The following is a 10867-nucleotide window of genomic DNA, read 5'->3' as shown; positions in this document are numbered from 1 at the left end:
TCCTGGTCATCCCTTTGAAGAATTAACCTTCTTCTTTTCGGTTGGTCAGCCGGGTTACTTGAAGACCCAACCGGTTCCTTTCCTTTTCGACCCATTCTAAACATAACAACAAAACAACAAAAGAGCAAGTTAATCACTTTTCAACCTTGAACATCCCCACACTTGCTTGACATTATGATTGAAGATGTTACTTAGACCTATTATTCAACTTATCAAACAATTTCACAAAATTTTGACATTATGTCCACTAAATGACCAATAATATGCCCATAATTATGTTTCAAATCATACTAATCATCTTCAATCATAACCCATTCATACTCATTATTCAACAATTCAACAATTCAACAATTCAAGCAAGTGTGGGTGTAGCAATATTTATGAACAACTTACAATTTCCTTGCAATATACCATCAATAATGATAATAGATTACATACCTTGTTGTTGTAGAGGATGAAGATGAAGAAAGCTTCAAAATACACCAAAACCCCAAAAATTTCGGACTCTATATGTCCAAACTCGACCAACAAAACAAAGGATTCTCACAAATACAATGGTATAATTGAAACCCTTGTGAGATTCTAGCCAATTTAGACCAAAAAATCAAGTTATTTGGTTGAGAGATGAGAAAGTTATGAAGGTATGAAGTAGGAGTTAGGGTTTTAATGTTTTGGGGAAGAAGAAGATAGTTTGGTGAGATATGTGGTGAAAGAGATGTATGGTGAATGTTAAATGTGAAATTAAAATATTATTTCTTTTAAAACCCGGTCCCGCTCGCAGCTCAAGGCTCCACTGTAAGCTACGGTGTCCACCGTAGCCTACGGTGGCCTTGATTCACAAAATCTCACCGTACAACAGTTAGTGGCCAACGTAAGGTCTTTTCTCCCCACCGTAGCCTACGGTAGGTAACGTAGGTTACGGGGGACCAGTAGGTTTTAAAATTTTTTTTTAAATGGACCAAAATAACCAACAATATTAAAGAAAAACATATTTACCAAATTAAAATAAGTTAAAAATAAAATTACCCTACCCCCCATGAAAAACCCGAGTTATCCCCAACACGGTATAAAAATCGCAAGGACTTCCCCACACTTGATTTGGACAAATCCAAAGCAAAGAAGGTAATTTTTAAACCAATTTCAAATAAAAACTAATTTAATCTATACTAAAATATACAACATACCTTGGCCTCTTAATTTGTTTCATCGTCCGGTGAGCTTAAAACGAAACTCACCTTGTCACCTTCAAGCACATTAAGATCCTTACCTTCTAGGTATGGTTTGAGACGATGACCATTCACCACTTGTTTCGTTTGATTTTGCATATCTTCAATCTCCACATCACCAAACTTCCCTACTCTTGTGATGACGTACGGACCCATCCACTTGCTTTTTAGCTTCCCGGGAAACAATTTGAGTCTCGAATTGTACAACCATACTTTTTGTCCAACTTCAAATGTTCTCTTTCGTATCTTCGCATCATGCACTCTTTTTAACTTTTCTTTATATGCCGAGGAACATTCATACGCTTCGTCTCGGATTTCCTCTAGTTCGCTCAACTTCAACTTCCTCAACTTTCCGGCTTCATGATAATCCATATTAACACTCTTAAGTACCCATAATGCCCGGTGAGCCAACTCCATTGGTAAATGGCACCCATTTCCATACACTAACTGGTAAGGAGTAGTACCAATCGGTGTCTTATAAGCGGTTCTATATGCCCATAATTCATCGTCCAACTTAACCGACCAATCTTTCCTATCCACCCGAACTGTTTTCATCAAAATTTCCTTAATTTGGCAATTGGACATTTCAACTTGGCCACTCGTTTGAGGATGATATGGTGTTGCAATTCGATGATTAACACCATAACGTTTCAACAACTTACCAAACGTGAAGTTCTTGAAGTGCGATCCACCATCACTTATAATCACTCTTGGTATACCGAATCTCGAGAAAATGCTAGTTTGTACAAACTTACAAACCACATAATGATCATTAGTTCTTGTTGCAATCGCTTCAACCCATTTCGACACATAATCAACCGCAACAAGAATTTACAAGTACCCATATGAGTTCGGAAACGGGCCCATAAAGTCTATGCCCCAAACGTAAAAAATGTCAACCACCAAAATGGGCTGTAAAGGCATTTCATTCCGTTTCGAGATACTACCCAACTTTTGACAATTCAAACAATGTCGGGCATATTCGCTTGCATCTTTAAAAATTGTGGGCCAATAAAACCCACATTGGAGCACCTGATAACCCGTCTTTTGACCACTAAAATGACCTCCACACGCCGATGCATGTGCATGAGTCAAAACTTCCCACACTTCAGAATCGGGAATACACCTCCTTATCATTTGATCCGAACCAATCTTGAACAAATCCGGTTCATCCCAAATATACTGTTTCACTTGGGCCATGAACCGTTGTCTTCTTTTCTTCACCCAATGACTTGGAATAGACCCCGTTGCTAAATAATTCACAAAGTGGGCAAACCATGGTGTAGTCGACACGGCTAACAATTGTTCATCGGAAAACCGTACGTTTATCTCCATCGAGTCATCAACACCCTCCAATGCGATTCGGGATAAGTGATCCGCTACTACATTTTCACACCCTTTTTTATCCCGAACATCTAAATCAAACTCTTGCAAAAGTAGCACCCATCTAATTAACCGTGCTTTTGCATCCTTCTTCTCCATCAAATATCGAACCGCACTATGGTCCGAATAAACGATCACCTTACTCCCCCAAATATACGAGCGAAACTTATCCAAAGCATACACCACCGCAAGAAATTCGTTTTCGGTGGTTGTATAATTAAGTTGCGCTTCGGATAAAGTTTTACTCGCATAATAAATTACCACCGGCTTTTTATAAACTTTTTGACCCAATACCACTCCAATAGTAGTGTCACTAGCATCACACATGATCTCAAACGGCTTTGACCAATCCGATGGTTGTAGAATGGGAGCTTTCACCAACTGTTCCTTCAAAACATTAAATGCTTGCACACACTCATTAGTAAAATCAAAAGGGCATCTTTTAATAATAAATTACATAAAGGTTTTGTGATAACACTAAAGCCTTTAATAAATCTTTTATAAAAACCTGCATGCCCCAAAAATGATCTTACACCTTTAATGTTTTTAGGTGGAGGTAAAAATGATATTACCCGGACTTTTGCCTTACCCACTTCCATTCCCCTTTCTGAAATAACGTGACCCAACACGATACCCTCTTGCACCATGAAATGACTTTTCTCCCAACTTAGAACTAAATTTGTCTCAACACATCTTTTTAAAACTTTTTCTAATTCGTTGAGACAAGTTTCATAAGTTGGACCAAAAATGGAAAAGTCATCCATAAATACCTCGAGTGACTCCCCGACCATATCCGAAAAAATACTCATCATACAACGTTGGAATGTGGCCGGGGTATTACACAATTCGAATGGCATTCACCGAAAAGAAAAAGTGCCATACGAACAGGTGAAAGTGGTCTTGTGTTGGTCATCCGGGTGAATGACAATTTGGTTATAACCCGAGTACCCATCCAAAAAACATTAATACTTTTGACCCGATAATTTTTCAATAATTTGGTCAATAAAAGGTAATGGAAAATGGTCTTTAGATGTAGCGGCGTTTAATTTACGATAATCAATGCAAACTCGCCACCCGGTAACCGGTCGGGTGGCGATTTGTTCACCGCTTTCATCTTTAATTACCTTATACCTGCTTTTTTCGGTACCACCTGTGTAGGACTTAACAGTGCGCTATCAGAGATGGGATAGATGATTCCCGCATCCAACCACTTTATTACCTCTTTCTTCACAACTTCTCTCAAATTGGGGTTCAACCTTCTTTGAGTCTCTCGGGTTGGTTTTGTCTCCTCGTCGGTAATGATTTTGTGCATAACTATAGATGGACTAATGCATTTTAAATCGGCAACTGTCCAACCTATGGCAACCTTGTTCGCCTCAACACCTTCAACAATTCTTGTTCTTGGGTCTCTTCCAAATTAGATGCAATAATGACTGGTAATGTGTCATTATCCCCCAAAAACGCATACTTCAAGTGGCTTGGCAAATCCTTCAATTCTAACTTTGGTGGACTCTCCAATGATGGTTTTGTACCCGAATCGATCACAGCGGGTAGACTTTCAATTTGATGAGTCCATGGTGGTCGTCCTTCTTTAACCGCCAACACGTCTTGCTTTTTCTCTTCCATCCTCAATGCACAAAGATGTACATGTTCAGAAAAATCACAAACACATGCTTCCAAAGCATCGTCCTCATAATCGTGTGGTTCACACGTGTCAACAATATCTGCCATGAAACACTCATCACCACATAAAGCATTAGATCCGTTAGTGAACAAATTTAATCTCATTTTTCTATTTCCAAAAGCCATATCAACTATGCCCGATCGACAATCAATAATAGCATGAGCGGTGTTTAAAAACGGTCGACCCATTATAACATTTTGTTGTTGGGTCGAATCAACCGATGAGTAGTCTAAGACCAAAAAGTCAACAGGATAGTAAAATTCTTCAACTTTTACTATCACATCCCGCACAATTCCTCGGGGAAGTTTATTGGACAAATCGGCTAACACAACCGTTGTCTTAACCTTCTTTTAAAGGACTAAAATCATATTGGTCATATAAACCCCCAGGAAGAATACTTACTCCAGCCCCAAGATCTAGTAACGCCTTAGACATTTGAAAATCGTCTACTTGAATGTTAATTAAAGGCGTTCCCGGATCTTGAAGCTTAGGAGGAAGGTCTCCTTTTAAAACTGCACTTACCCGCTCAGTTAAATCCACACGTAGAGGCACTTTTTGTTGCCTCTTTTGAGTGCATAATTCTTTCAAAAACTTTGCATATGCGGGTACTTGCTTAATTGCCTCAAGTAACGGTAAATTTACTTTTACTTGCTTAAAGACTTCCCACATCTCTTCTTTTTGAGGACCTCTTCTTGAAATAATATTTTTCTTAACCGGGTCAAGTAAAGCCGAGGGAAATGGAACCGCATTTGGTTCCACTTCCTTATTTTTATCGTTTAAATTTGAAGTTTGACCCGGGGTTTGTAACGGTTTTTCAAAAGTGACATGTTTAGTGGGTTTATTTGTTACAATTTCATCATCACTTTCATTACCCGTAATATCCTCAAATTCCCCATCAACCACACCCGGTGATAAATCTTTCTTATATTCTTTACCACTTCTTAAAACACTAACGTGGTTAATAGGAACATTACGAGAAAAGTTATGAGAAGGATTTACCTTTGTGTCGCTTGGCAATTGACCTTTATTCTTCTTCAACTCGGACACTTCAGTTGCGAGTTGACCCATTTGTGTGGTCAAAGATTGGATGGCCTTATCTCTTACTTCATCCTTTTAAATTCGCGCCTCATCCAGTTGATTTCTTCGTTGCATGTCTTGTTGCATTAACTTCAACATGTCCATAACCTCATTACCACTCAATGAACTTTGACCCGTTGACCCGCTTTGACCGCCACCCCCTTGACCTTGAAATCCTTGATTATTCCCGCCATGATAATTACCTTGGTTATTATATTGTTGGCGAGGGACATAATTACTTTGACTTCCTTGAAAATTCGGGTTAGATTGAGTGGCCGGATTTCCATAACGAAAATTCGGGTGATTTCTTAACCCGGGGTGGTAGGTGTTGGAGTTCATGTTGTAATTCCTACCACCCCCCCCCCCCTTGAAGTGCATTCACCTCTTCCACCGGTGCTTGACCTACCGTACATACCTCCGTTGCATGACCCAATTCGTTACAATTTGTACAAACATTGATAACTTGATTAGTGGTTTGTGCATTTCCTTCTTCCACGGCTTGCACTTGCGGTCTACCAATCGCCGGTCTCGCTCTTCTACCGGTTTGGGCTTTTCTCTTTGAAGTAACAGCCATTTGTTCCAAATACGCCCAATCGTCTTGTTCATAATTTGTACCAAATGTACCATTAGTGATCGACCCCAAATCCTGTTCATCCTCCATGCTCAAATCCTCATGAAATGCATTCAACAACTCCCATAAAGCAATACCATGATGAGGACAATTCTTGATCATCATATTGAACCTCTCGAATGCTTTATGAAACATTTCCCCCGATTGTTGTTGGAAGGTTCTCAAACTTCTTCTCGCATCATTGGTCTTTTGGGCCGTGTAAATTCTTCTAAAAATCTTTGTTGCATTACGGCCCAAGTATAAACAGACGCGGAAGGATAAGTATAAAACCATCTATTTGCCTTGTCTTCCAATGAAAACTGAAATAGAACCAACTTCACATCATCCGATGTAAAACCTTGACCCCCAATTGTGTTGCAAATGGAGTCATATGCCTACAAGTGGAAGTAAGGTTCCTCCGTTGCTAGACCTTTATACTTCGGAAGACTTTGAAGTGAATTTGTTCTTACTTCATATGTCCTCCCTTGATTATTGAGAGGGATAACCACCGGAGACGGATTATTAGTAATTATGGGTCTGAAATGGGCTTCAATTCCCCTAGCCATCTCTCTTTCATGCCTTCTTGGTACCCCCATTGGTACTCTTGGTTGACCTATTTGCCTATAAACGGGCCTTGGCTGCGCAAACTGTTGTTGAAACTGTGGTTGGGGCATTTGTGGTTGAAATTGTGGATCTTGAGGTTGCCCTTGCGGTTGTTGAATAATTGGTGGTGGAACTTGTTAATTCACAACAACCGGTGGTTGTTGTTGAACTTGTTGAATCGGTGGTGGTTGCACGTTTTGTTGGACAATTACCGGTTGTTGTTGAGGCGGTTGTTGAACAACCGATGGTGTTTGTCTATTAAACCCTTACACCGATTCTGGATGTTGCCATTGACCATATGCCAAATTTCCCGGATTTACCCTTTGACTTCCATCACCTCCCGTGTAGTAACCTTCCACTTCATACCCCTCGAATTCATTGTCAAACCCATATCCATATCCCTCACCTTGTGATCTTGAATGTTGCATAAACTGTTGGGGTTGGTATTGGTAGTTTGATTGTGATTGTTGAATGGGTGGTGGTGGTTGATATTGTTGAGATGATGATGACGTACCAAAGGTTGGAAAAAGGTTGGTAATAGGTGGCAATGTGGATGATGTTGCATAGGTGAATTGAGCATTGATGGGTTCGGTTGTGGGTGGTGGTTGAAGTTCACTTGATGCTGTTTGTATATTAGTAGTGATTGGTGGAGGTGGATTTGGTGGAGCTGTGGTCGAGACTGGTTGACCCGAAGTGGAAACTGGTGAATCCATGTTGTTTGATGCTGTTGGAGAACCAAGAAACTTATTTTCCCTAAGTATGACTCGGTTTCTTCGAAGTGTTTTGTCAATCTCGGGATCAATAACTAGCGGTGATGACCTGTTAGATTTTCTAGTATGCATACACCTGTAGGTACCTGCACACTAACACAACCAGTGTAAATCCAAAAATAACAAACAAAAACTACTAAATCTAACACACGTTGCGCACTACTCCCCGGCAACGGCGCCAAAATTTGACGTGAGGTCGAAGACTCACTCAAAAATAAACCGATTACAACTATTAGATAGCGGTAAGCGGGTATCGAACACAGGGAGTTTGTGGAATTGTGTTATCAAGTAGTTATGTAATTTATCTAAATTAAACTAAATGCAGAAAGTAAATTCAAAGATTTGGTTGTTTGGTTTTGAAAACAAAAGGAACTAAGCAATAAACAAGTTTTAATCAATATGCGAAAATACGCCTTCCCTCGGTTTCAGGTTTCTATGAATGTTACAGTTGATGTTTAAACTGAGTTCGTGTTTATGTAAACGAATACGATAAATGAAGATCAAGTACTTGGATTATACAACGCAAGGTGATCAATCAAAAACCAATTAGTTTATCTAACCCTAAATCCCTCCCGATTAATCTTGATTACTTAAAAACCAAGAACTGACGGTTTAGAACATAAAATCGATAAACTAATAATCTATCAATCAATACATAAACATCATAATAATGAAATCAATAAGATCAAATATTAGCAGTTACGAATTTCAGTTACGCGTCCACCGTAAGCTACGGTGGCCACCGTAGCTTACGGTGGCTTCCAAAAACCCGACGGTGGCTAGTGTCTGCCTTACGGCAGCTATTATTCTCCAACCCCACCGTAGCTTACGGTGGGTACCGTAAGCTATGGTGGTCTTCACACCAACTTCTTGTTTTCTTGATATTTTCTTCGTTCCAAGTCTGTTTTCGCCACCGTTTTCGCCTACGTTCTCGTAGTTCCATCATCTAGATTCTAATACCTGCCATTACATGAGTAAACATAGTTATCTAATTCAACCAAATAAACCAACTAAGCGCATGATTAGTAACGAACTTAAACTACTTAAGGGTTGTCCCATGGACCACCCGTCAACTGTTAAAGAAAAAGTTTGACATATTATGGTCAAAGGTGAATCAATGGCTCAATTGATTGAAATTTTTATCATCTTGTGAATGAAATGAAAAGGTTGGGAAAAGATAAGTAGAATATGAATACATTGACAAGCTTGTTGGTTCTTTATCTAATGATTGGGAAACATTCATAATGATTCAACAATAAAACCCAATCAATTATGCAAGACTGACTTTGGCTCGATTCATTGAGAAGTTGGAAACACACGAGCTTCAATTCGTAATAAATAGAAGATGGTATTCTCACTAATGAACACCATAATTATCATATTCAATCAATACGAATTAGTTATATATTGATTAGATCTAGGATCTAGTTATATGATATACGTTATATGTTAGGTAATAGATCAATAATATTAGTTGAAGTATCGAGAGGATAAATTGAAAGAGTGACGGTATACTTTAAATTAATACTTAAATTATCAAAGGCATGAACATCCTTATATAGACGATGATATGCCATTCGTTACATGTCCTGTAACGAATGGCCTTCATTCGTCTTCCTTTACATACGTTATTTTATGGCATATTGAATGACTCATCCTCTATACCCCATTCGTCAACATTCCATGACACATGGATCTAATACATAATGACTAAGGTCCAATTGTTAAACATTCTTAACGAATGGACATTTACAATATAACGATTATGGTTCATTCGTTAAACATCGTTAACGAATGAATTATAACCAATAACGAATGGGCTCATTCGTTAAACATCCTTAACGAATGAGCCTTACATAACGAATGGGTCATAATTACTCAAATGTCCTTTTACATTAAAATAATAATATATTACAAACGACTATTACAGAGACTCGACACGATAAAACCGTGCACTAACAAACACCCATTCGTCTTGAGCTCCTTTGTATTTAAATTAACTGAGCCTCTTTGTCTTCCAATCTCGACAACTATGAATCCCGAACGCATGACACAAACGCACGACGCGTTGGAATTGCATAGCTCGATCATGGTCTTCTTGACGGTCAATCAAAATCTTTTTTTCACATAATACGTCATTTTCGGCCTCTGATAAGTTAACGAGCCACATTGGATCGATAACTCGTATGAAGCTAGTCTTCAATCCTTTTCCCAGCACAATGACAACCTCGCCCATCCGATTATTGTAGTACCATCGATTAAAACATAGGTGGAGATTCTGTGAAAAAGTCTTCATCGGTACACGTTTCATGGTTTTAGGCGGTTTAACCTTAAGAACAAGTTTCGTCCAACCCGTACGAGGATCAATTTCATCAATGTACTTACGGGTTGGGACTTGTGGCTTAATGAATTTAAATCCATGGCTGACCTCGAAGAGCATATTTTGGTGAAGCCATTCTGCTAATCGATCTCCACCACGATTTATAAACGGCCTATCGGCAAGTTTCCGCACATCCCACCTCGGCAGTGAGAGACTGTCAGTGATATTGAAAATATTGAATGTCGTTCTCCCACTTACAATACATACTTTCAAATCAGACTCGTACAACCAAGAAACAATATCACCTTTATCTGTTTGCACGACTTTAAATGTAACATCCTACTTTTGGTTATAATAATAAAATAAATTTCGCATATTTTATAGCGGGTCATTATCGGTTTAGATAAATAGAATACGAGTTGGGCTAGTGTTGGGCTAAATGGATATGGGTTATGGACTTGGGTTATGAAAGAAAGAAGGAAAGACCATGGGCTTAAGCCCATGATCCATAAATATATAAACCATAATCACCACCTAATTCCTCATTTTACACATATTCCATACACCACCAAAACACACACTTAAGCCTTCTCTCTAGTTCTCTCCCTATCTAAACCGAAACCAAGAAGGAAACCGAGCACCGACCCGTTAGATATGGTCACGAAACGACGAGCCGACACCGTTAAACCATTTAAGTCACGAGATCTGGATGGAATCGGGTATAAACCGAACCTAAGATGAGGGGATCGCCCTAGCTCAGATCTGGATCAAACGAGACGAAAAACGGTGAAAAACGGTGGAAAACGATCTTGTTTTTCCGGTGAAACAGCGTTTTTCCGGCGGCGACGTCGGAAAGGCGGCTGGTACGAGGTTAGCATGTCAGAGAATGTTTCTGACATTCTCTGACCTAACCCTAATTCGCTAACTGAGAGTTAACGAACTAGAGGTAATTCGTTAAGTTGATTCGCTGAGGAAAGAATAACGAACTGGCCTTAGTTCGCGTCCAGATTCGTTAAGGAAAAGATAACGAATTAACCCCCAATTCGTTATAGTCATTCATTAAGGAGATAACGAATTAGAAGGTCCAATTCGTTACCTGGACTGATTCGCTATGTGGACTGGTTCGTTATATGGACTGATTCGTCAGAGGTCCAGTTCGTTAGAGGGATCAATTCGCTACAATGACCAGTTCGT

Source organism: Bidens hawaiensis, unplaced genomic scaffold (assembly GCF_021521415.1).
Source record: "Bidens hawaiensis isolate Kalapana, Puna unplaced genomic scaffold, B.hawaiensis_p1.1 tig00029034_1, whole genome shotgun sequence".
Lineage (NCBI taxonomy): Eukaryota > Viridiplantae > Streptophyta > Magnoliopsida > Asterales > Asteraceae > Bidens > Bidens hawaiensis.
Note: the sequence above shows the minus strand (reverse complement) of the source record.